Genomic DNA, 26,280 nt, shown 5'->3' with positions numbered 1-26,280 from the left:
TGCATTTATATTGAACTTGATTTGATCTGCCGGATTACACAGCTGCCCCCCCCCCTTTCCCCAGAGTGCTGCTTTACCGCGTTATATCCGAATTTGTGTTATATTGGGTGGCGTTATATTGGGGTAGAGTGTATAATAATTTTTAAGAAGAAAAGATTAGGGGAAGCAAACAGCTAAGCTGGAAAGTAGACAGCAAGTCAAAGAATTGGCCAGTAAACAAAGCAAAGTAGCTATCTGAAGGCAAGAACTTGTAGGTGCCACCTTAAGAAAACTTCATCTGACTGTTTTTAAGGAACTAAGGGGAGTGCCGCTTCCTCTGATCCAAAGGACAGTTCTGGCAGGGGCTCTGCCTGAAAGGCCAGAGAGGGAAAAAAGTGAGAGGGAGCATGGGGGTGAAAAGTGCAAGCAGGTGGTCTGGTATTTCTCCTTCAGGGCAGGTCACTGCCTGATCCTGTTGCAATTCTGGTCTGTTGCAGAGGAACATTACTCCGGCCTGTTGAGCAAATGCGAAGCTCCTTCTGGCTGAGGTGAGATTGGGAGGCTAAAACTGTTAAGCAGCTTTGCTGGGAAGCAAGAAGCCTGTTAAAGGGGGCAGCTGTTGATCATGGGGGAGCACCTGGTTTTGGTAAGGCAGCTGAGAGCGCGCTGCCAGCGGGATGTACATGTGTTTAGTGCTAAATCCTTTTTGCACTGACACAGCTGCCTCCATGCAGAACTTTACACAGCTTTCTCTTTTGGCTTCAGCTGGTGTTTGCCTTGGGAAGGAAAGCAACAAAACCTTTCAACGTTTCCTAGATGAGCAAGCAACTTAGGGTGGCTTTTAACTCTAGTGAAACTAATGAACTTTTTAAACTTGCTTTGTGTGGAGCAGAAAGCTCTGGGTTTAGGGTGTGTTGTGTGGCACAGGGTAGTGCCCTGGAGGAGGACATAACCTGAAACCTTGGCAGCCTGTAGACATGCTGCATGTCACATACAGCATGCTTCTGATCTCTGTTGGTTAATTTCATAAATATTGTGCAAATCTCTAGGGGAAGCCACTTGTGTGGATGCAGGATGAGGATTTAAGATTCGGTAGCATTAATCTACGGCATGGGCACTGGAAGAAGATGCTAGACCCAGATGTTTGCAGCTAACTAACTATTCCAGCAGGGTGTATTGCTCCTAATTATGCTATTAGCATTGCAGAAATGAGAGCGCTGAAGTGGGTGAAATTCTGGACGAAATCTTAAACCTTTCATTAAATTGAGGCTGTATTTTTCAGAAGAACTCTGCACATATGGAAACTCGTGAATGTCTAGTCTTTATTTTGGTGCCTCAGTGGGAGCTGAGCTGTTCGGAAAATCTGGCCCAGCTGTGGGAGCTAAGTGCTCGAAAAATGTGGCCTGGAGCTGCTCTTGAAAATCTGCTCCTTTTGTTTCAACCTCACAAGCTACTGGAGACGGTTTAATTATCAAACGCCAGTACACTACGAGCGTGCAAGGTTCTTACAGTGCTGAGGAGCTTACAGTGTCGGGCCAGGATCCTCCTGATTAGCATGTCCATGGAAAAAACTTGCATTGACCACAGTGGTGCAGGACTGGCCTTTAATTAAACCACCAACCATAGAGATGAGGGATGGGGAACGGGATGCAACAGCTGACTGAGTGGAGTTGTCTATCAGGCATCATGTGTCCTTTAACTCTTCTTAGGTGCTTTTTAAATACTCCTTTGGGGGAAGAACTAGATTTTATAGGCCTTTTGGAAGAAGCAGGTTTTTTTTAAAAGGAGGACCGGGGAGATGGCAGAGGTATGACAGACTCTGGGTTTTGTTTGCAAATTTAAAACTGTAAGCTACATACATGTCAAGCATTAACTTGCTGCCGTTGAGCAGTTGTGTAGTGTTCCTGTGTGCAGGACTGGCCAGAGGATTCAGGGGGCCTGGGGCAAAGGGGGGAGTTGCGACGCTTGTACTCACCTGGTGGCGGTCCGGGTCTTCGGTGGCATTTCGGCAGCTGGGAGCTCTGCAGTGCTGCTGAAGATGCAGAACAACTGAAGGGCCCCCTGCCGCTGAAATGCCACTGAAGACCTGGACTGCCGCCAGGAGAACCCTGCCTGTGTGTGGTTTAAATACATACTTTGCTCTGCCCCAGCAATGCCTGCCTATCAGTTAGGTTAACCAACAGGTTCGCACAATGCTTTGGAATCCTTCTAGATGAAAGCTGCTATAACACGTGTGGTAATAGTGTTATGACCTTTGCATTCAGAGCACGCTGTGTTAAGGCCATTTTTGCACAAAGTAATCAGTGGGGACTTTGGAGTCCTCAGTAGGACGGCTGTCTAATGAAACCTTCCATCTCTGCACATACCCCAGCATGCAAGTGCTCCTTTTTTATTATCCTGATGCTTCTCAACTTGTTTTCAAGTGACTTGACAAGCTGTTTTTCATTTCAGCTTTTGTGGGCATCCTTTTGTGATGTGATCTGATCTTAAGAAATTAACGAGCACAGGGGCAGTAACAATAGTCTGTTAGAAACAAACAAAATTACTCTTGGAATTGCGATGCTAGGAGGCAGAGTTACCTCTTGCACATGTACGCAGCAGGCTTGCAATAAGCAAGGTGGTTACATGTTGTGCTATTGACCCTATTCTTTATTGCTATTTGGTGGGTTATTTAGGTGGGTCCCCGAAGATAGAGAGAGGAGAGAGGGAATCTGACACAGATGAGGCTGGGAGAAAGGGGATCTGACACAGATGAAAAACCCATGTTTGTCAGTGGTAAGGTTTCTCGTGTGGCTTGGGCTGTCCATTTCCAATGAGCCGTTCAGCTGACTAACTGAAGCTGAATCACTTACACCGGGGTTGGATTTGGCCCCACCTTTCTCTTGGTTCCCTAGAACACAGCATGACTCAAATGCTCAACAAAATCATAGTTAAGCATCGTACGCGTTGCCAGAGAACACTCAAAATCCAGCTTATCCAGAGCCAAATTGGACTTCATTAATCTAGTTCATTCATTTTTCTGGTTTGTGTCCTTGCTATATGACTCAGCTTGTCTCTCTTAATGGCTCCAATGCTGCGAATTGCATGGGGTCAGTGCGTGGTGCCTTAGCAGGCTTATGCCTCCGAACAATGCCCGATTGTCCTTTCATGGCCCAGCGTGAAACGAGCATTGAAGTGTAGCAAAGGCAATGCATTCAAGCAGGCAGCAGTGTGCGGGAAGGTCTTGGAAGGCTTTGGATTTGCACACTGATTTCTTTCTTCCAAGCTGGCAAGACCTTTTTTTTGAAAACCGTAAACAAGCCCTGATGCCTAACAGGCCCTAAGGAATCAGTTTCCCATGGGCGTGTAGGTTAAGCCACAACAGATTCTGAACAGAATCCGATGTTTATCTGCGCTAATATACTCAGCATGAGAGGGAAGAGAGGAAGTCATTCTCTACCAAATGAAGGACCGACCTTTTCTGATAGTGCCCTACAATGGTATCTTTCATGGCTCCCATCTGCAGGGGTTATCCTTGTGATGGGTGGGGGGATTCTCCAAAGGCTGATGAATCTTTGCAGGATGTCCCTGCTTTTGCCCTTATGTGGGGCAGCCTAGCCGATAAGTACCAGACTCGCTACCTTCAGGCAGATGTTCCTCTTCTCAACCTTCAGGAGGGAATGTGGTAGGCTTTGCTTCCCTAACCTAGTCTGGGATCAGTCTGCTAATCCTGTTCTCCTTACCCTGTTCAGCTAGTGTCCTCATGGGGTCTCTTGCCAGGTCTACAAAAGTCAGGGGAAGCCACAGTAGTAGCTTTTAATTTAACAAACAAATTCTATCCCTCTTGCTTGCTGAGTCCTCATTGGATGTGAAAACTGATCCAAACCCAGTGTAAATGGATCGCTCAGGTTCTTCGAAGATCAGCAGCACTGCCTGATGCCAAGACTGACCTCTGAAGATCAGCATAAATTACAGTCCTGAAATGACCTGTAAGGTCTTGAATTTGCTCTGCTCTTGGTTGTGTGAGAGTGGTTTCATTGCAGGTAACTCTACATTTGAAAAACTTTTATTTGCTGTGCTTTATTCCATTAACTTTTACAAGGAGCAAGTCAGTTAGGAGCCCTAACTTCTAATGCCTGTTTCTTGGCCAGGCAGCTCACTAGTTCAACAAAACAATATCAAAAAGCAGCATTTCAAGATCCAGTTAAGAGGAAAGAGAAGGAGGGCAGGGACTATGGGCACTTGTGATGTGTTTGTGTGTGCATGGTGTGATGGGGGTGTGGGCAGCCTGCATGTTGCCATCAGAGATTACTGCAATATACATGTTTAACAATAATAAAATACCAGGTACCAATAAATACAAATACTAGGGCCTTAGACAATAAAGTCCATTACGGACCTTCGCTTACTGCTCATGTGTGTCTTTTTCTTTTTAACATAGCAGGAGCTCAGATACTCTTAAACCCATAAATAGAGGCAAATATTACAATGATGGCCTCTCTAGAAAGGGAGGGGAAGGGGAAAAACCTCTCAGAACTGCCGAGTGTATCAATAGATCTCCTGACCTCAGTTGTTCCGGCTGCTGGATATTCTGTGTTTTTCCTGTTTCTCCTGGTGACAATCCTTTAAACTTTTCGCAACATCTTTAAACTTCATCTGCTCCAGAGCAAGGCTTGGTGACCAAATGGTGAGTGTACCTCTTTGTTCTGGCAGCAAAACTGGCTGTTCTGTTTCTCTCTCCACTGAGGAGCCTTGTGATATGATGTGTAAAGTGTCAGCAATCATTAGGCGACTTGAGTCACTGAACCACCATCCTTCTCCCCCCCCCCCACTTCATTTTGACCCTCCTCCTTTGCTGCAGACAATTTATTTAAAGCTCCTTCACCCTCTCCCTTTGTTGGCACTGGTGAATTTCTGGGGAAACATGAAGCTTTGTTGAGATGCTAGAATTTCTCAAACTAGGTCAAGTTAATTTTTTAACACATGCAGATTTGCTTGTTACTATGGATATTGCTTAATTACACACTAATAATCCCCCATGAGATCTACATTCACTGCTCATTTTCCCCCTCCCCACCCTGTTTTAAATATCCCCAGGAGCTGGTACGGATTCTTCAAGGGGGTGGAATGAGGAGCAAGAGAATGAAGCTAAACAAAGGAAAATGCAGGTTAAATATCAGGGTGAAAGCGTGGTGCATTCTGTAAGGTGGTGGGATGGTCTCCCAAAGGAAGTACTGCATTGTTTATGTCATCTAAAACTGCTGCACAGAGCACGTGAGATCTTATTCATCTGACATCTTCCTGCCAGTGCATGGTTGACAGATGAGATGATCATGAACATCTCTTCCACTTCTAATTTCCAGCTGTTGGGAGATGGTGAGAACAGTGTTCACTAAGATTCTGAACAACAGTTCAGCCATGTACATACTTCCTCCCTCACTCTCCATTTTATGTGCCAGGCATGAATGTCTCCTTTTGATCAAGGCATTTGTTGTCGATGAGAGCATCCATGGTTTGTTTAATTACTAATACCTAGCTCTCCTCCTTCTATAGGTCTCCCAAAGTGCTTTACAAAGGAAGTCAGTATCCTTATCCCATCTTACAGATGGGCAAACTGAGGCGTGATGTGAAGTGATTTTTGCCCAAGATCACCAGTGGTAGAGCTGGGGATAGAACCCAAGTCTTCTGAATTCCAGTCCAGTGCCCTGTTCACCAGGTCACACTGTCTTCCATTTACTGGCTCCCCTATGCAAGTTTTCAGTCATTTAAAGAGGGAGCAGAAAGGATGCCATGTGGTGATGTGCCATTGGTCACCTACATGAATAAGCAAAGTGACCTAGCTGGGGGTGGAAGGTGCTTGGCTATATTGGTGCAAAACCCATGTCAGGATTATGGAGCTGATTGCATCTCTGGCCTTTCTTCATGTAACCCTCAGCTGTCGGCCCTCATGCCTTACCTGTCTTGGGAGTGAGGTTTTTGCACTTCTCCCACTCTTAGGCCAGGATCTGGATACAGCATCCTCCCTGTGCTAGGCACTTATCCACTCAGACCTGTGCAGCACTATCTATCCCTCTTCCCTTCAGAACCTTTGACCATGAGATAGCAACCAACCACTTTTTAAAAATAAGCAGGTTTATTCGTAAATGGAACAAAGCATTGGACAAACTGCTGTGAAAACAACAAAGAGCCATGCCACAGCTAGCGGAGACTAACCTTACACTTAAGTACACACTATAGCAGGGGTGGGCAACTATGGGTCGATCGTCCTGCCCGGCCCCTGAGCTCCTGGCCTGGGAGGCTTGTCCCCGGCCCCTCCCCTGCTGTCTCTTTGCTGCCCCCGCCCCTCACCCTCCCCCCCCCGCACAGCCTCAGCTTGCTCACTCCATGGCTGGTGAAATTCTCTGGGCGGCAGGGCTGTGAGTTCCTGGGGCAGCTCAGCTGCAGAGCCTGGCCTGATCCAGTGCTCTTGCTGCGTTGTGGTGGTGGAGGCAGCATGGCCCGGCTTCAACTGGGTGACAGCTGTAGGGCTGCCAGCCACTGGCGCTCCAGGCAGCGCAGTAAAGGGGCAGGGGGGGTTGGATAGAGGGCAGGGGAGTTTGGGCTGGTGGATAGGGGTTGGGGGGAATAGGGATTGAATAGAAGCAGGGGTCCTGGGAGGCAGACAGGAAGGAGGGGGGGTTTAATGGGGTGGTGGGGGCTTAGGGGCAGGGGTCCCAGAGGGGCTGTCAAGGAATAGGGGGGTTGGATGGGGCACGACCCCCTCCCCTAACTGGCCCTCCATACAATTTATGAAACCTGATGTGGCCCTCAGGCCAAAATGTTTGCCCGCCCCTGCGCTATGGGCATGTCTAAAGTACAGCTACGCAACCGCAGCTATGCCGATGTAGCCCCATAGTGGAGACACTTCCTACGTTGACAGAAGAATTCTTCCATCAATCAAGCTACTGCTTATCAAAAGAAGTAGATTAACTACATCAGTAGAAAAAACACCTTCTGTCAATCTACTTGCACCACAGTGGGGCTTGGCTTAGGTCGCCTTAACAATGGCACAATTTTTCACTGCCCTGAGCAATGTAGCTAGTTGATCTAACTTTGAAACGTAGCCCAGGCCTTAGTTAGTTAGATGGGCTTCCTTCCTTCTGCAGTTGCAGGAAAAGAAAAGACCGAACTTACGTTCTTTTAGGAGGCCAACGTGCTCTTGGAATCCAGCCTTGTCTTCGCTGCAGAAAAAAATGGTGTTAACTCCAATTGTTAGAGCACATGTTTTATTCGTTTGCTAGTGAGGTCTGTGTCTTCCTATCCCCTGCACCCCTCAGTCAGGAAATTCCCTTTTTCTCAAAGCCCTGCCCCCTCAGTCTGTGCCTGAGGCCCATTACCCTAGTATTCACTGGCTTTTGTTACACGCACTAAAAAAAATTGACAACAGTTAGGCTGCTGGTGTGCTGAGACCTCGCCTGTCATGCTGACTCCCTGTACTCTCCTGTCTGACTGTATCCATCTGTTGTCTCTTGTCTTGCACTCTGATTGTATGCTCTCTGGGGCACATCTCTTCTGTTTGTACAGCACCTAGCACAATGGGTCCTGGTCCATGACTGGGCTCCTTGGGGCAGTGATAACACAGATAAATAACAAACCAAAAAAGCCTCTATTTCAGATGTCTACATGGGGAGTTACACCAGGATAACTACATATAGCATTAAAATTACATCGCCTGGTACTGCTGGTGAACTTTCCCAAGTAGACAAGCCCTAAGAGAGTGCCCCCATGATGCTTTGCTGTTTGCTAGTTTAGACCCATTCAACTTTTATTGGCTTGCAGTCACTGCTCTCCTGCCTGGGAGTAGGGTGACCACATGTCCCGACTTTATAGGGACAGTCCCGATATTTGAGGCTTTCTTATATAGGCTCCTATTACCCCCCCACCCCCCTGTCCCAATTTTTCACACTTGCTGTCTGGCCACCCTACCTGGGAGGGAGTCTGCTGGGACTGTCTGCACTGCTCTGACATTCCACCACGCCGTCTCCGAAATCCTCTGCATAAACCTCACCTCAGGGTACAGATCAACATTCCCCGCCTCATGCCCCCACGCTCACCACACCCTGTTTCTCAGTCTCCGCTCTGCCTCTGCACTGGTCTCTGAAGGCCGTTACCTTGAACTAGGCTGCATAGAAACTGGGCCACCCAGAGGATACAGGGGTCTGGGCGCCGAACTGCTGCCGAAGACCCGGCACTTCGGCAGCGGGTTCCAGGATGGAAGGAGCCCCCCGTGGCGGGTCTTCGGGGCACTTCGGCTGCGGGTCCTGGAGCGGAAGGACCCCCCCCCCTCCGCCAAAGACCTGGAGTGGAAGAAGCTCCGGGGGCCCGGGCCCCGCGAGAGTTTTCCGGGGCCCTGGAGCGAGCGAAGGACCCCACTCCAGGGGCCCCGAAAAACTCTCATGGAGGCCCCTGCGGGGTCTGGGGCAAATTGCCCCACTTGGCCCCCTTTCCTTCTCAGGCGGCCCTGCATAGAAAGGAGCCAAGAAGGGACAATCCCGTGGTAATAAGAGACCGGCCTGGAAACGTGCAGTTCATAGACGCCCGGCCACTTTTATATTGAGCACTTAGCAGTCTGAGGATAGTTCCTTCCTAGGGTCTGGTATGTGGGTGTGGCCTCACTCTGGAATGGCTATGAATGCCCGCGATCGTGTTGCAATCTGCTTAGAACTCCTTAAGCTAGGTAGGGACTGGGACCTGCTCGGAACTTGGATGGGAGACTTCAAAGAAAATCCCAGGGTGCAGTAGGAAAGAGTTTGACTTTGTAGGTGGCACTTTTCCTTCTGGCTTGCCCCAGCAAGGTCGGACGAGCAGGTGGAAGGGAGTTCTCCTGAGTGATAGGAGAAAGCTCCAGTGGGAGCCTGAAGGGGGTGGGGAGCATTGGTGTGGGGGTTGGGCTAAGGTAAAGAGACAGTGTCTTTCAGAAAGGATGCTGGGAAATGAGGCCAGCCTGTCTCTGGATGCATCCTATCGAAGGAGGGGGGCCATCCTGTAGTCAGCTGCTTTTGCCTAGGGTTGCCAACCCTCCAGGGTTGTCTGGGAGTCTCCAGGAATTAACCTTCAGTTAAAGCGTAATCTTTATGTCGTGACGAAATCTCCAGGAATTCATCCAACCAAAGTTGGCAAACCTAAGTTTTGCCCCTCCTTCTGTCCTGCCTCACAAGTGACATCCGCTGAGCGGCATTCGGGATGATGGTGTATCTTCTGCAGGCTGCTCAGTGCCCGAGAGTCCTGTGTAGCTTCTCTCCTGCTGCCTCAGCAGATCTTCAGTCTGCTCACAGTGGTGGCACAGGGAGCCATGAAAGGCAGGACATGATGTGGGGAGAGGAGGAAGGGCATTTGGACTGAAGGAGGGACAGACTTCCTCTCTGGGTAGGGTCGCAGTTCAGTCTCTGTGGCCCACGCAGTCTTTCTCAGTTAGTGCAAGGTGGGGTGATTGGTTTGTGATGAGAGATGGATCAGAGACCTACCAAACTCATCTCATATAAGGGTCAGGAAACATCCAGTGGATGAGAGAAGAGCGAAATGAGATGAGCTGGAGTAAGATATGTTAGGATTTAGAGTAGTGAGATTAAAAGATGGAGTGGGGCTTGTGACCTTGGGGGAGAGGGGGAAGGAGGAGCTGGCTCTGGGAGAAATCTATGAAGGGTGTACAAGAGGGGGAGGGACGTGTTTCCAGATTCCAGTGAGCTGAATCATGCCTTTTTCAGTCCAGCTGCTATGACTACCTGCCCCCGAGCAACAAAAGTGGAATGGTCAGCACAGAGATGCTCTTTGTTCACAAGTCCCGTCTGACCCACTCTGTTCCTAGCTCAGTCTCCAAGTAACTCAGTGTGAAATACATGGAACCGACCCCCTTTGGGGTGGCTTTGAGCCCAGTCCTCCCAGTGCTGAAAGCACAAGCTCCTATCACTTCTTCACCTAACTGTGACTCTGCATCAGAGCAACAAGCAGGACCAGCTCATGATCCTTTTTGGTGGGCCAGTCACAAGAGGAGGACAAAGACCCACATTCTCCTTGTGTGGATTATATATCCAACCAAGAACGATCCAGACCTTAACAATCCAGTCACCACTATATGCTGTCTGCACAGTTCTCAAAGCTCTATACTTAACAAGGGTTAAACAATGTCTTCTCCTGCACCACGAAGGGTTAGAGGAGCAGCAGGGTGATGGAGCGGTAGTCCCTGTCCTTCTCTGCTAACAGGAGCTCCCACTCCGCTCCCTGCTCAGTCTGTAGGTTTTTAAAACAAGCAGCAATATCATCTCAGTTGAGGTTGTGATTGGTCACGTGGTGGTGTTTCTGCTTCGTGACTGGGCAACACATTTTTCCAACAGGAAACTAACTAGCGAACTTACGTTGTGAATTTTCAGACGATTGATCACGTGATAAAGAGCTGATTAGAAATAGCTTTCCGGGTAGCCAGCTCTCAACTTAGTCACAAATGAGTCGTCACCACCTCCACATTGCACTTAATCTAGTGTGATCCTTATTTGTGGAGATATTCTGGAATCTTCTCTCCCACCAGTTCTCCTGCTTTTGATCTTGCTGCCACACTGGAGGCATGTAGACTCTCATTACGCCTTCGGCAGCACAGAAAATGAACATGGCAGGAGCCAAGGAAAAAATTCCACTTGAAGGTTTTTTTTATGCAAACTTTTTTTTTTTTTTTTTTTGTAGAACTGGGTCACTCAAGGGGTGACAGCAAAAGAGCATCATCGCCTAGGTAATGTATCTTGTTGCCATGGTGACTGCTAAAGGCTGCATCAGTCAACAGCTTTATAAATTTGACAGTTGAGTGAGAGTGAAGATTTTAATGAGGACAGACACTTCCTTGCTTAGTTTCAATAGCCGAATATTCTAAAAATACCCTTCCATCTTGTTAATATTTCCGGGTCTCCAGAGTAAATTAATGTGCATAACCTAGGCACGTTCCTTGCAGTTCTTGACACCCTGGAATATTCTGTCAAAGCTGAGTGCAGCCCAGCTGTTGAGATGATGATGATAATAGCATAGTGCAGTTCTCCTGTTTGGATGTTGTGGTTTCCACTGACCAGAAAACTCCTAAGCCATGACTACCTGTTTTTTTATTGTTTCTCCTTTAATGTGGAACCTCCTGCTCCCTCAGTTTCCCTTCCCACACTTAATACTGGAATAACTGGGCAATAAGTACTTCAAGTGTCTCCATCTGCTCAGTGCCTGCTGGAGTTTGATACAACTAAGAAGAATATTTGCAAATGCTGGGGAAGTAATTTGATTGATATGTTGTGACGACTTCAGTTGTGGGTCCTTCATCTCCTCTATCACCCTGTGACGTTATTTGTATTATTGACCCAGCGCTGGGCTCCTATTTTCTAGTGTGAATAACAGCCATACGGACCACTCAGTGCTGTGGATCTGCTGGCCCAAGCTGTTTATCCTGCTACTGCTTGGGCTCTTGCTCGCTACGACGGAAGGATGTCTGGGTCAAATTTGAGTGGTGTTGTGACCCTGTGTCTCATTCCTGATCTGTTCTATTCCCTTAGACCTATTTATGCCTTTGTCAGTATGCAAGTTATACTAACTTGTATTAAAGTGTTGGGTGAGGGGGAAGCTACCCAAGCAGCAGCAGCAGAGCATGAATAAACGTTTTCCTGCTACACCCCTCTTTTCTGGTTCCTCAGGACAAAAGCCACAGGATGTTTTAGACTCAGTAATGTGTAACTTGCACTGCATTATACACCCCCTCTGAATTCAATCCTGAGTCTCTGTCTAGAATAGTGGAAAACAGAACATTCTTTCTAAAGAGATTTAACTCCAAACACTGGTCTCTCGTGTGTGTATGTGTGAGCTCCAAGCAAGCTCCCAAGACTGAATTACAAGCCCCTGTAAGGAGAGGTTCTTAACCAGCAATGCGCAGAGCTGCTGGAAGACCTGCGGCTTTGAGGCGTGTTCAGTAGGAAACCCTTGAAGAGCTCAGTGGGTGCAACTTGGATTTGCCTGTGCGCTGCGCTCAGAGCAGCCTGGCTTAGTGCTGTACACAAAGGGGGTTGCTCAGCCCGTCGCACAAACACCAGGCCTGGGAATTACTGATATTCTATGAGCTGAAACTGCTGTTTCCATTTAGTGGCTTCGCAGCTGGTGCCAAAATCTGACAGCCCCAGAGCTTTGAGAGGAGGAAGTGGAGCAATAGCCTATGGCAGCTGTTCCTGGCAAGGGCAGCACTGTCCTACCTATGGGTTTAGCACCCTCTGGCTTTGCCTCGCTTCCAACCCTCTGTGGCTGGCTGCCACTAGGGGAGTTTATTTGTGGCTGGGACTTGGCAGGGGCTTTGTGAAAGCTGGTGCCAATGCTATTATAGGGTTGAATACTGCAGGCAGTTCTGGTTGCCCCATTTAAAAAAATATTAGAATTGGGAAAAGTACAGAGAGAGGCAACAAAAATGATTAGGGGAATGGAACAGCTTCCAGATTGGGGGCAGGAGGATTAAAAAGACTGGGACTCTTCTTGCTTAGAAAGGAGATGCTTCAGCAGGAAGGGGTATGACAGATCTATAGAATCATGGCTGGTGTGGAGAAAGTGACTAAGGCAGTGTTATTTACCCCTTCACATAGAATATCAGGGTTGGAAGGGACCTCAGGAGGTCATCTAGTCCAACCCCTTGCTCCAAGCAGGAACAATCCCCAGACAGAATTTTTTTTTTTTTTTTGGCCCCAGATCCCTGAATGGCCCCCTCAAGGATTGAACTCACAGCTTTGGGTTTAGCAGCAGGCCAATGCTCAAACCACTGAGCTATCCCTCCCCCCTTCCCCATAACACAAGAGGTAGGGGTCACCCAGTGGAATTAGCAGACAGCAGGTTTAAAGCAAACAAAAGGAAGGACTTCACACAACACACAGTCTACCTGTGGAATTCATTGCAAAGGCCAAAACTATAAAACAGTTCTTAAAAAAGAATTAGATGAGTTCAGGGAGGATAGGCCCATCAATGGCTCTTAAACCTGATGGTCAGGGATCCAACCCCATGTTCTATGTGTCCCTAAACCTCGGAGTGCCAGAAGCTGGGACTAGATGACGGGTGGTGGATCACTTGATTGTCCTGTTCTGTTCATTCCTTCTGAAGCATTGGTCACTGTCGGAGGACAGGATACTAAGCTAGATGGGCCATTGGTCTGATCCAGTAGGGCCATTTGTAAGTTGAGTGCACCTTCGTCACCTTCCGGGCTCTCCATGGTGGTAACCCTGGGTTGTTTCTGCTCAGGTGTTTCTTGGCTGAAACACCTGATTGTCTCAGAGCTGGTGCAGCCAAGTGCCTGAAATGGAGTGAGGAGGCCATCTATTGTGTTAACTTAGGGCTCTGTCACTTCTCCTCACCAAGTCCCATTGGGACTTGGGCTCTGATGTGACTTAAGTGCTTATGAAATGTTACCCAGTTTCCTCAGCCCTGTGGGGAGTCTGCTCAGGAATTAACAGCGCCTTAGATTGTGTTAACTCATGACTATAGGTCTCCTTTGTGATGGGAGACCCTGTAAAATGGAAGCTCTGGGCTCCTCTGCCCACAAGGGAGGTGTGGAGCTGTGCTGGTAGATATGAGATCTATGGGTCCTGGGTACCAAATCCACTGCTTCTTGGGGGAAGCAGAGGGAAAGCCCTCCCCCGATCCACTGGGGCACCACCGTTCACTGCTGGACTATTGTTTTGGTGCCAGGACTCACGTTTGTGCCCTGGAAGTTGGTGCTCCAAGGACTGGAGGAGCTGGCCTCGATACCGGTGCCTTTAGCACAGCTAGCGTCATTGCTTTTTCTCTCCTGCCCTTTTCCAGGACTGAGCATGCTGCCTCAGCTGACCCAGAGTCCAGAGTGCAGCATGTTACCCAAGGCCTGTTATAAAATAACAATCGCTGCAGGCACACAGCTGTGCAGTGACTCCTAAGTGTTGTATGCTGAATATTAAATCAATCTCGCAAATCCTCAGGATTGCTGGCCTGAACCAGCACGGGCTAGAATTTAGAGATGGTGAGTGGGGGACAATGAAGCTCCATCAGCTTATCTAGTTCTTCCCTCCGTTACGCTCACACACCCCACCCCACCCCTACCTACCTCCTTTTATAAGTGACTGCTACTGAACTATCTGTGTGAGTGTGTGCTTTGTTGGAAACTTCTATCTCTTTTGATCACCCCGTCCATCACCCTACCCTTAGGTAGTGCAGGATCCCATCCTTAAGCAGAATCTGTTAATTTTCGGAGCAAGGACCTGATAAAGGCAGAGATCCTGTGTTTTGTATGTCTCTTTTTAAAAGATTAAACCTTTTAACAAATTCCTTGTTGGAGACTGGAGCAATAAGTGCCTATCCCTTAATTCCTTTCTGTGTGGCTAAATAAATGTGAACGAGGCCAATTTAATATGACAACTGAGGGATGTCAAGTTTCTGTCTTCGTTATGTTAAAAAGTATACTTTATTTTTAAAGCCTAATTTCCAGTACTTAGACATTTTGCTGTAGCTCCTGATTCCTTCTTTCCTGAGGGGTGGGGGAAAGTCAGCCTCTTGGCATGGTCTTAATTATAGCGCCTGTCTACCTAACTGCTTGTCACTTTTCTTGCTCTTATTGTTCAGATTGAATAGTCATTTATTAGTGTCATTATCTTTCCCTTCCTGAAGGGCAAGTAAACAAAAGCCTTCTTCTGAAAACTGATAAAAACCTTGGTTAGAATTAATTCTCAGGCAGGGAAAGGTGCATTTTCTGCAGGTCTTCCTTAAGCCTCCAGTTGTGTGTTTGTGGGGATTTTTTTGTTTAGGGATGTCAATTTAATTGCAGTTAGTTCACGTGATTAACTCAAATTAATCAGTTTTAATTGCATGGTTAAACAATGGAATACCAATTGAAATTTCTTAAATATTTTAGGTGTCTTCCTACCTTTTCATATATATTGTATTGTAATTGAAATCCAAGTGTGTATTTTTGATTACAAATTTTTGCACTGTAAGATGGTAAACAGAAGAGCACTACAGTACTTGTATGAGGTGAATAGAAAAATACTATCTCTTGGTCATGAAAGTGCAGCTTACAAGTGTAGATTTTTGTTGTTACATAACTGCACTCAAAAACAGCAGTGTAAAACTTCACAGCCTACAAGTCCACTCAGTCCTACTTCTTGTTCTGTTTACGTCACCTGAGAGTGAGAAGTGGGCAGCATTATCTCCTGCAAATGTAAACGAACTTGTTTGTCTTAGCGATTGGCTGAACAAGAAGTAGGACTGAGTGGTCTTGCAGGCTCTAAAGTTTTTTACATTGTTACATAACTGCACTCAAAATCAAAACAAACAAAAAAAAATCTACATTTGTAAAGTGCACTTTCCCAATAAAGAGATTGCATTACGGTACTTGTAGGAGGTCAATTGAAAAATAATAATTTTTTTATTTTTACAGTGCAGATATTTGTAATAAAAAAATAAAGTGAGCATTGTACACTTTGTATTCTGTGTTGTAATTGAAATCAATGTATCTGAAAATGTAGAAAACATCCCAAAATATTTAAATGGTATTCTATTGTTTAACGGTGCGATTAATTGCGATTAATTTTTTTAATCGCTTGACAGCCTTGGATGATTTGGGGTGGTTTTTTTTTTTTTTGGTTGGGGTTTTTTTCCTCCCCAGAAGGTGCTGAGCCTCCCATGCTCTGAAAATCAGGCCCCTGTGTCTCAAGTTGGGCACCCAAAATCACTAGTCCAGTTCTGAAAATCCTGGCCCTTTCCACCAAAGCAAAGTAGCTATTGTGGGACAAGCAGTTCAGACCCCGTCAGTGAAGAAGCTGCTTGAAAGAAAACTAAATCAAGGCTGGAAAGAAGCACTAAACCCTCCTCTCCTCCCCTCTTCTCCCCCCTCCATCAAAGAAAAAAATCTGGAGGGGGGAACTTGCCACAGATTCATTTTAAACCAGAGAGGTCACTTAGGACACTTTGCAAGAGTGAAATGGCTTGAATTTGAGACTAGTCACGTGTAGTCACAGCTTTGTTGGGGAGGGACTGTATACCTTCATGTCTGCAGAACACCTAGCACAATGGGATGGCAATCCTGAATGGGGTCTCAAGTTATTTGTGTTACAACAGCAGCTAAAGTCGTAATGCCAAAAGTGTTTTGGTATGTGGAGTCAGGAAGAGGGGGTTGGATGTGGTCCAAAGTTTGCTGTGGATATCCTGGGATGCATCATTCTGGGACCTCTGCACTGAAAGCACTCCTCTTACATGGAACGTCAAGATCTGAGCTTGGTCCAGTTTTCTCAGATGTGGTGTGGTTTTTAGATTCCTTATTCCTTTATAACCAAGCATGCTGGATACCTGGTTAGTGGAAACACTTGCCACAGAGATCTCTGCTTGGCTCAATGCTCATGTATCTTTCACAGGTTCCCTTTATAACACTGATTGCAAGGAATCTCTTCTACCCTCTTCTCCAAAGAAAACAGCAGTGCAGTTTGTGTCTCTTTCATATATATGAGATGGGGCTGCTGCTGCTACTTTTTCTTTCTTGCTGGGTTATTTGCACTTGGGAATCTTTCAACTTTTTGTACTGGTCCAAAGATCACAAACAGCTCTCTTACCAGTTCCTCCACCACCCTGACGTTGCTCATGCCTTCCCTGGCTGGCAGAGCTCCAACCCTTTGAGTCAGTCTCCGAGTAGGAGAAATGCTGCTCTAAATACAGACTTCTGACAGTCATTTGGGAGCTACAAGAAAGAATGTGGAAATGAGCAGAGCACTCTGTATTCCCCCAGCCCAAGGCTCGACAACTATAGGTTGCCTGCGGAGCTGTAGTAATGTTGCTGAACTCTATGGACTCAGGTCCTTCAGGCACAAGTGATAAACATCTCCAGCGAAGTGCAGCTGAATGTAAATGTACCCGATAGTTTTGCCTTGTTCCTTGGTTGCTTATGAGAGAGCACTTTGCTTTAAAGGAAGCTACTCACAGGATTTTTTTTCATGCACTCTCTGGATCTAGTCCTCGTATAATGATCACACTTTTCCCAGTTGCGTCCTGCTGCCCTAATAAGGGTTAATACCCTGTCACATGGTGGTCAGCTGCCTCTAGTGGTAGCCTGCTATCTTACAACAACGGGAGATGTGCCTTTTTGATTCTCGTTCTCTGGGGCCATCCAGGATTGAGGATTATGTGTATGGAGGCAGCATACTCCCCACTTGTGTAGGGGGAGACAGTGTCTCCATGGCTTAATAGTAATCTATAGAGTCACTTTTGTGACTCTAAAGTGGGACTGTAAAGCCCCATGCACCATTCCAAATGTTTTCCGTGTCCTACAATGTTTTTCAAGGTCTGATTTCTGGTCACTTTAAGCCTGTGAAGGTGGGGTGTTTGGGTTAATAAAAAGCTGCTGTTCAAAGGCCCAGGATCCACCACGCCAGGCCCCTCCATGCATCCCTCCAGCACCAACCTACTTCTTGGAAATCACTTCCAAGGTCATCTCACGAAAGCCCTTTCGGGTCACAAGAAACAATGTATTTTAGGACAGGGCTTCAGACAACTCTCCAGTGACGACTTGGTTTACCTGGTATTTATCTGAACTTCGCTGATACTTTTCCTTCAAACCTCTCTCATCTCTAGGGAAACCGCTCATCCAAGTCTTTATTGCCAGTCATGCAACGATCTGTGTGATGTCCTGCTTCACCTCTTAGAGGTGTAGCAGCTAGGGTGACCAGACAGCAAGTGGTGAAAATCGGGACAGGGCGTGGGGAGTAATAGGAGTTTATATAAGATAAAGACCCAAAAATCGGGACTGTCCCTATAAAATCGGGACATCTGGTCACCTTAGTGGCAGCCCACGATGATTGTTGGGGTGAGGATTGCAATAGAGTTTACAGTTCTACAGCAGAAATATTGTCTGCTGATTTTTCCACAACACCGTGGCAGGGGTAGAATGAATGTCCTGCGTATTTTAGTGGCAGCAAACTTCGATCACAATGAAACTTTACTGGCTTGCCAGTTAGCAGATCATACCTTTGCTGAAAAGATGTGCTAGGATTTTACACAGATCACCATTTGCACTCTGCTTGCCTTCTGCTGCAAACCTCAATGTGCTGTTGTGTAGCTCTGCTCCGGAAAGAGGTCCTTGAGGTGGATGTTCCATGTTCACTGTCCCTCAGTAAATCCCACCTAAAACGTGATAATGCCTAGCATAAATGATGATGAGGATGTTTTCCTTGGTCATCCTATCACTAGTGCCAGTGGTGCTATCCTGGTGCCCAGAAAAGCCAGCAACTCTCACCTGTTCAGTAATGTGGTACTAAACTCTGAATGTGGTGTGACTGGCTTTCAGATTACTGACCATTCAATTTTGTAGTGGACTTGATCCAATGCCCACTAAAATCAGTGGGAATGTTTCCATTAAAGGCAGGATCTGATCCAAGTCCATCACCAGGATAACAGATGTGAGCACAGAGCAAGCAAGCCTGTACTCTAATTTCTATAAGTTCTCTTTTTGGTGAGACATAATTTTGGAGCATGATGGCTTTTGCTGGGTAACTCTTATTAACTCATGTAAGAGCAGCCCAAGGAAGGTATTTGCAGTGCACAATAAGTTGCCTTGGTCCTACAAATCCAAGGAATAACGCTGTGCATTCTTGAGCACCATTTCCCAGTATGTTATCTAGTAACTAATTTACATAGATGCAGATAGGAGTAGTCTGTAATGAGTGAAGCACCTTCCAGTGAAGAAAAGCCTCATTCCTAATCCCAGGGAGTTCTGGTGCATCCTGCATTTGAAGTTCTTCAGGGGCATGGCATGTTCATTTGGAGGAATTGTTCTCCCTGGATCACAGAGCAGCCTGGCGCTTGCAGCAAGATCCTGGTGACACTGATACAAGTTTGGTGACGTGCAGGGCCGGCTTCAGCCCCAAGTGGTGAAGTGAAGGGGGGGGAAATAAATCAAGCTGATGGGCGGCCCTTCGGCGGCAGCTCATTTGCACCACTTCATTCTTTGCCAGCAATTCAGCAGCGGGTCCTTCGCTCCCTCTCTTCCTCCTCGGCGGCAGCTCAAAGAGGGAGAGAGGGACTGAGGCTACTGCTGCCAAATTGCCGCCAAAGACCCTGACAACCTTGGCCACCCCACGCACCTGCTTCCTTCAGGCTGGTGTTTGGAGCCGGCCCTGGTGATGTTCATGAAGGTTTTGTGGGTCATTGCTTCGCTTTTGACTTCTTGTGCTACTAGCTGCACAACAAGACTTAATCATACCTTGGGTTTAATTTGTGTGTGTGACTGACTCGGCCCCAGCACTCTGCCTGTTTTGGGAGGAGGGCATTATTTTAGAGTGTTTTATTTATTTTTGAGGATTTTCCAGTTGAGCGAGTATGTATCCCTCTAATCCAGGGGTTCTCAAATGGGGGGTCGTGACCCCTCAGTGGGTTACAAGGTGGTTACATGGGGATTATGAGCTTCAACTCCATGCAGCTGACAGCCGTGAGCCCCCATTAAATTAAATTAACCCCCATTTTTAATTAATAAGGTGGGGGTGCTGAAACTCAGAGGCTTGCTGTGTGAAAGGAGTCACCAATACAAAAAGTTTGAAAACCACTGCTCTAACCTGTCTGTGTCTCTAGCACCGGGACCATACAGCCCTCTAGGGCCATTAGTAGAAAGTATTTGAGGGTTTTGACATTATTGATATGAACTGGGACCATATAGAACATGGTTTGCAACCAAGGTCCTGTAGTGGCACCAAATCCTATGTAAAGGGGGTCATATAAGGTGTCTAAGACCAGGTTATGGATTGCTGGTTATGATTATGCTGTCTGTATGTCTGTATCATTATGTAGTTGAAGTTATAAGTATTGACTGTATACTGTCTGTATTCCAAATCAGTGCTGTAGTTCTGGGTGACATCCCAGACAAGTGGGTGTTAGCTCTGCTTAGCCTGCTTAATGGCTCATTAAGGACCATCAGCTACACAATTGACCCATTGAGAGGAGGCAGATATGCCTTGTGACTCAGCAGGGTGTGCAGAAATTGGCCCATGTGACTGCAAACTCCATTTTGCTGTAATTTTCCACAGTAAGAACAAAGGAGTGTTCTTACACCTGGAAAAGCCTATATAAGGCTGATGCCTCACCTCCATCTTGTCTTCAATCCTGCTTCCTACCTCTGGAGGGACTTTGCTACAAGCTGAAGCTCTACACAAGGGACTGATGACCCATCCTAGCGGGGGATGTTCTCCAGAGTCTTCATCTGAACCTGCTGTTTATTCCATCACTGCTGTAAGCCTGAACTAAGAACTTTGCCATCACTGTCTGTAATTGATTCCATTTAACCAATTCTAGCTCTCATTTCCACCTTTTTTCCCTTTATGAATAAACCTTTAGATTTTAGATTCTAAAGGATTGGCAACAGCGTGATTTGTGGGTAAGATCTGATGTGTATATTGACCTAGGTCTGGGGCTTGGTCCTTTGGGATCGAGAGAACCTTTTTCTTTTACTGGGGTGTTGGTTTTCATAACCATTCATCCCCAGGACGGGTGGCACTGGTGGTGACATTGGGAGACTGGAGTGTCTAAGGAAATTGCTTGTGTGACTTGTGGTTAGCCAGTGGAGTGAAACCGAAGTCATTTTTGTCTGGCTGGTTTGGTTTGCCTTAGAGGTGGAAAAAACCCCAGCCTTGGGCTGTAACTGCCCTGTTTAAGCAATTGGTCCTGAATTGGCACACTCAGTTGGGTCCCGCCAGAACTGCATCCTCACAAGGGTTGAACCAGATAAACCTCTGAAAATGAATAGCCCTGAGTTATGAAATACTTCGGGGGTAAGAATAGCAGGATGGGTAAAATGAGGGAAGTACGACGCAGATGTTTGTATATTGCCACATTCTGACTCTGTGCGTACGTACACACACACACACACACACACACACACACACACACACACACACACACACACACACACACACACACACACACACACACACACACACAAAATGTGGCAATCCAATAACCAGAAATCTCATTGCAAGCCATGTCACTTGACTGGTGCATTCAGGGATATCTTCAGTGATCCAGGAAGTAGGGGGAAGAGCTTAGCTATGTCCCACTTCTGTGCTGTTCTCCTGTTCCCCCACTACTACCCTTCTGCTCTCTTCCTGCTTCCCCTGTTACACCTTCAGGGCCTGTCTACATCAGAAAGTTGCAGCGCTGGTGAGGGAGTTACAGCGCTGCAACTTTGAAGGTGTACACATCTGCAGGACACCAGCAGCGCTGCAACTCCCTGTTTGCAGCGCTGGCCGTACTCCCGTTTTGTCTCGGGTGTAGAGGATCCAGCGCTGGTGATCCAGCGCTGGTAATCCAATGTAGACAGTTACCAGTGCTTTTCTTGACCTCCGTGGAAGGAGGAAGCCTCTGGTAATCAAGCTGGTTTCCTTTCCCGGTTTGCTCTCTCGGTCCCGGAGCCACCCAGCAAACCGCAGGGAAGGAGACCTGCTTGCTCGGGGTTCCGGGACCGAGAGAGCAAACCGGGAAAGGAGACCAGCTTCGCCGCGGTTTGCTCTCGCGGTCCCGGAGCCACCCAGCAAACCGCAGGGAAGGAGACCTGCTTGCTCGGGGTTCCGGGACCGAGAGAGCAAACCGGGAAAGGAGACCAGCTTCGCCGCGGTTTGCTCTCTCGGTCCCGGAGCCACCCAGCAAACCGCAGGGAAGGAGACCTGCTTGCTCGGGGTTCCGGGAACGAGAGAGCAAACCGGGAAAGGAAACCAGCTTCGCCGCGGTTTGCTCTCTCGGTCCCGGAACCCCGAGCAAGCAGGTCTCCTTCCCTGCGGTTTGCTGGCTGGCTCCGGGACCGAGAGAGCAAACCGCGGCGTTCCCGGTTTGCTCTCTCGGTCCCGGAACCCCGAGCAAGCAGGTCTCCTTCCCTGCGGTTTGCTGGGTGGCTCCGGGACCGAGAGAGCAAACCGCGGCGTTCCCGGTTTGCTCTCTCGGTCCCGGAACCCCGAGCAAGCAGGTCTCCTTCCCTGCGGTTTGCTGGCTGGCTCCGGGACCGAGAGAGCAAACCGCGGGGAAGCTGGTTTCCTTTCCCGGTTTGCTCTCTCGTCCCGGAACCCCCCTTGAAGCCGCCCAACAGCGCTGCAGTGTGGCCACATCTAACACCACTTGCAGCGCTGGTTGCTGTAAGTGTGGCCACTCTGCAGCGCTGGCCCTATACAGCTGTACTAATACAGCTGTAACAACCAGCGCTGCAAAATTTTAGATGTAGACATGGCCTCAGTGTGTTCTTTTCTCATGTACCTTCTGCTGCACTGCTAGAGAGAGCATGCAGTGGCAGGAGTCAGAAAAGTCACATGCGTTCCTCCAAGCAGGGCATGGTGATGGCTGTGCGCAGTAGTCTAGCTAGCGCAGTGATGGGAGAGACTTGTCATGTCCCTCCCAGGCAGAAACAAACTGCCTGCCCCTGAAATCTGCTGCTGCTGCTGTTGTCTTTCCCCAATTCACTTGCACCCCGTTCTAAATCTGAATCCCATTGGTCTCGTGTGTGTGTGTGTGTGTGTGTCTCTCTCTCTTGCATCTTGCAGGCTTCCAGGTTAGCAACTTCATTTTTTAATGAAAAAGAGGCTGTGTTCTATGCACAGCTTAGCTTCCTGCTAAAAGGGGCAAATCTTCTGGCATTCAAGGAAAGGCCAGCTCAGTTTGTAGTAGCTGTGTGGTATTAAAAATTCAACAACCAGAAAACTAGGCTCAAATAGAGCTATGTTGATCTGTTAAAGCCCAAAAAGCAAAATGATCTTTCGGGAGATATGGAGGAGAGGGAGATCTTATTTGTATATGTAAACATCTGAGGCTTTTAGAGGGAGGGGTTGAAGCCCAGATGCCAGAGAGTTTTAGAATGAGGCAGTCATTTTGAAAATCTGTATGTTGCAAATGCTCATACAAGTGAGAAACATTCTGGGATATAACTTGCCTAAAGAATAGCTTTCTCCATACAAGTCTAAGGCTGAGTCCATCCAAATCGAAACGTGAGGATTATAAATGATCAAGTAGCAAACTTAAATCTGCATAAATGTTCTGGTCACCAAAGCAAAGCAAAGGTAACTGCTGAGCGAACCTCACAGGCAGCAGTAGGCAGAAGCCTCCAAAAGTTTCTGGGCAGAATTTTCGGAGTTGGGTGCCTAACATTCAGTAGCTGGCTCCTTATTTAGGCACTTAAATACGTGGGTTAGAGTTTTCAAACTCAAGAGCATAAAGTGAGGCATTGGAATAAGTGGCCTGACTCCTTTTTTTTTTTCTTTTTCTTCTTCCAAAGGCTCTGAGCACCCATGACTTGCACTGATTTAAAAGGGGAGCTGCAGATACTCAGCATCGCTGAAAATCAGGCCACTTATTCCTGTACCTAACTTTAGGCAACTGAGTTGAAAATCCTGACCTAGATTCTCTTTTTGAAAAAAAATGAAGTCTTGAGTCTGGAAATTTCCAGTGACCCGGCTGGTTGAGATTCCCAATGCTTCCTGCTTCAGAAGGGCCAGAAATAAAGCAAGAACGACCTTTCTCGTGGCATTTTTTTTGGTGGAACTTTTTGCTTCTGGCACTGCCTGCTTGCCAGGAGTACAGAATGACAGATGGGACTCAAGGGCAGAAGAGAATGTGCGCTGAAGTTTGGGAAGGTTTTGAACCTCGGAATCTGGTTTGAGCTTCCATTCTACCTGTCTCTAAAGGCCATAAAAATGCTTAATAAATATTGTGGCCACTGAGATGATCTTGTGTTTTCTGTTTGCAGTGGCATCCAACTTCCCTGCTTACCGTTTGAATAATCCTGCAGACTCCCACGGCTCTGTGGCTACTCATAAACCTTGTCCTGTGCAGCATGATGTAATTTAATCGGAGTATTCCTCTCTCGTGACACAGCAGATAATGTTGTGTGATTGTGGATTGCATAGATGTCAGGAACAGAGGCGTTGTCAAGCAGGAGCAGACCATTGGTCCTAGCCTTGTCATACTTCTGGCTGTAGCCAATACCAAAGGCATAAATTCTCCATAATATACCTAGTCAGTCCAGTGCTATATCAGTGTGAGGTTAGTGCCGGACAAGGAAATTCATTCTTGGTACCTATGGGTTTGTCACTTCATTTCCTATAGGTCTAGAAACACAAAGAGCTTGTAAAAAGGTGGCAGCTCCGCAGAGACACATACTGCTTACTCTCCATCGCAGGTCTTGAACGCCGATTGGCTGGTTTGTAACTTTAAGGCTGACTTCTAAAAATAGTCTTCTGGCATGTTGCCAGTGTGGGGAGGTTGGGAAGTCACAAAATGGACTAGCAGGTTTGATTTTTTTTTTCTTTTTTTTTCTTTTTTTTTTTTTTTTTTTAAACGAAAGCTGAGCCCTTCTTGGCATGTAACACTTGTGGCTTGTGAATTCCACGGAATGCAGTGATCCTGCAGTGCTCTGTGGCTAGTGGAGTACCTGGAATCCAGCTCACTGGTTGACAGCATGATATTTTTAATACAAATGTACTTGACACACCATTGTAATCTCTAACCTGAGAATTGAACCATTTCTGGAATGTCGTATAACAGTAGCTATGGAAACGGAGCTCTCCTATTAGAAATGCGGGAGAGGAGGATAAAGCTGCTTTGAGCGAATGTGCTGTGCTCAGCTGTGCCAAGCCCAAAAGGACAGGGACATTTCAACAGAAGAGGCTTAATTTTGAAAACAAAACCGTTTAAATGTTGTTGTCTGGAGACTGTATGAAAGAGAAGCTGCTGCCACAAGGACTTTGTATAGGGAGAGATGCTGCTAGCTCAGACAGAAGAGGAAAGTTCAGGAACAAAATCTAGACTGGTGCGTCTGGTCAGTTACTCATCAGGGGTCAAGTTTATCCCTGGTATAACTTCACTGATATAAAAGGAAGCAGCACGGTTGTCTAGTCTGTTTTATAAAATTAGTTTTCTGAACCTGTCCCTGCTGCTTTTTGGGCGTTTTTGTGTGTGTGGCTTTACAATCACAGTTGCGTTTTGGTTGTCTTCCTCCCCCCCCGCCCCCCCCCACTTGCTTTGTGAAAGACTCAAATGGGAAACTGACTCTGAAGGGGAAGCTGTGAAGCTGGGTAGATGCATCCAAAAAGTAAAATAAATATGCTTCCCCCCCCCCCCCCCCAAAAATCAAACAAACTTTATTGATTGATTAGGTTAGTGTCCCTTTTACTTGGAGTTCCAGTCAGGAACAAATTTGGCTTCATGAGTCAGAGACCTTCAATTTGCATAAAGGTAAAGCAGCCAGACAAATGGGGAAGTAGAATGCCCCTAGATCTGGGGCTATCTGGCTAGTAAAACACGGAGTTCTGAGAAGTAGATTAGTGTGTTGCTATTTTCTATTTTATTTATTAAAGATATGGAATGTATCATGTTTCAAAGAGCCCAGGGCTCAAATATGGTACACAGTAAGTAGCATAAACTAGTGCGTGAGTTGCTGCTGTTCCTATCAGTCTGACTGTGCACAGGCATGGCAATGTAGGGTCACTGTTTGATCTGATAGTGTTCAGGGAGTCCTGGAGTGGGCAGCCCTGCAAACAGCCTGTGCTGTGCTCTCTGATTTAAAGGCAGGTTGGTGGAAAACTTTCTATCTATGCTGTTGTTTTTTAAACAGAAAATTGGGTCTTTGACTGAATGACTTTTTCTTTTGAAAAGTGTCAGCTTTCTGTGGAGAATTTATATTTCATGCTATACTGAAAACTGAACTACTTTGGCTGGTAACTGAAATATTTTGATTTAAAAAGTGGCATTGTGGTGCCTCATGGGAATTGTAGTCCTGGCTGCCCTATGCTCCCATTCTCTTTCATGGGATAAGCTCTCTGGCTTGACTATACCTTTCACAATGCACTACTTTCTCCACTCTGGGTGAAGGGAGGAAGTCCAGGCCCTGGCCTACCATGGAACTACAGCATCCATAAGGTGCCATGTTTGAATAAAAATATTTTGGTTTTTATTGTTGAGATTTTCCAAGGGAGAAAAGAGTATTTTCTGCCCAGCACTACTTCCAATTCCTGCCTGGTAACTAGAGATGGGCCAGAACCGAAACCTCACCAGTCACTGCCACACCCCAAACTTTGGGGCAGTCTGGGTCCAGACCCAGTTTGTGACCTGGCTTAAGCCCCATTTCCAGGAGTGAAGATTCTTCATTTGGCACTTGGCTGACAATTTTGCGAGCTCGTTGGGGCTGAGCACCAAGTGGCCCCTTTCTTGGTGCTATATAGATGCTAAATAATGATGCCTAAGGCAGAACTGTGTTAACCAGAAAGCAGAAACTGCTTTTTTGCTGGTCAGGAAGTGATACATGTGTAA

General features: G+C 46.9%; 1 protein-coding gene across 2 annotated transcripts in view; it reads left to right on the top strand.

Moving 5' to 3' along the window:
- Positions 1-312: 312 nt before the first annotated feature.
- Positions 313-26,280, top strand: part of ACOT11 (acyl-CoA thioesterase 11) — a 66,453-nt gene continuing 40,485 nt past the window's right edge. For both annotated transcript variants that reach the window (XM_030573207.1, XM_030573206.1), the window contains exon 1: positions 313-527. The gene's annotated coding sequence lies outside the window, so the exon portion shown is untranslated. The remainder of the gene's footprint in view (positions 528-26,280) is intronic.

The sequence above is a fragment of the Gopherus evgoodei genome, chromosome 8, assembly GCF_007399415.2.
Source record: "Gopherus evgoodei ecotype Sinaloan lineage chromosome 8, rGopEvg1_v1.p, whole genome shotgun sequence".
Lineage (NCBI taxonomy): Eukaryota > Metazoa > Chordata > Testudines > Testudinidae > Gopherus > Gopherus evgoodei.
This window is presented reverse-complemented; position numbering and strand designations above follow the sequence as displayed.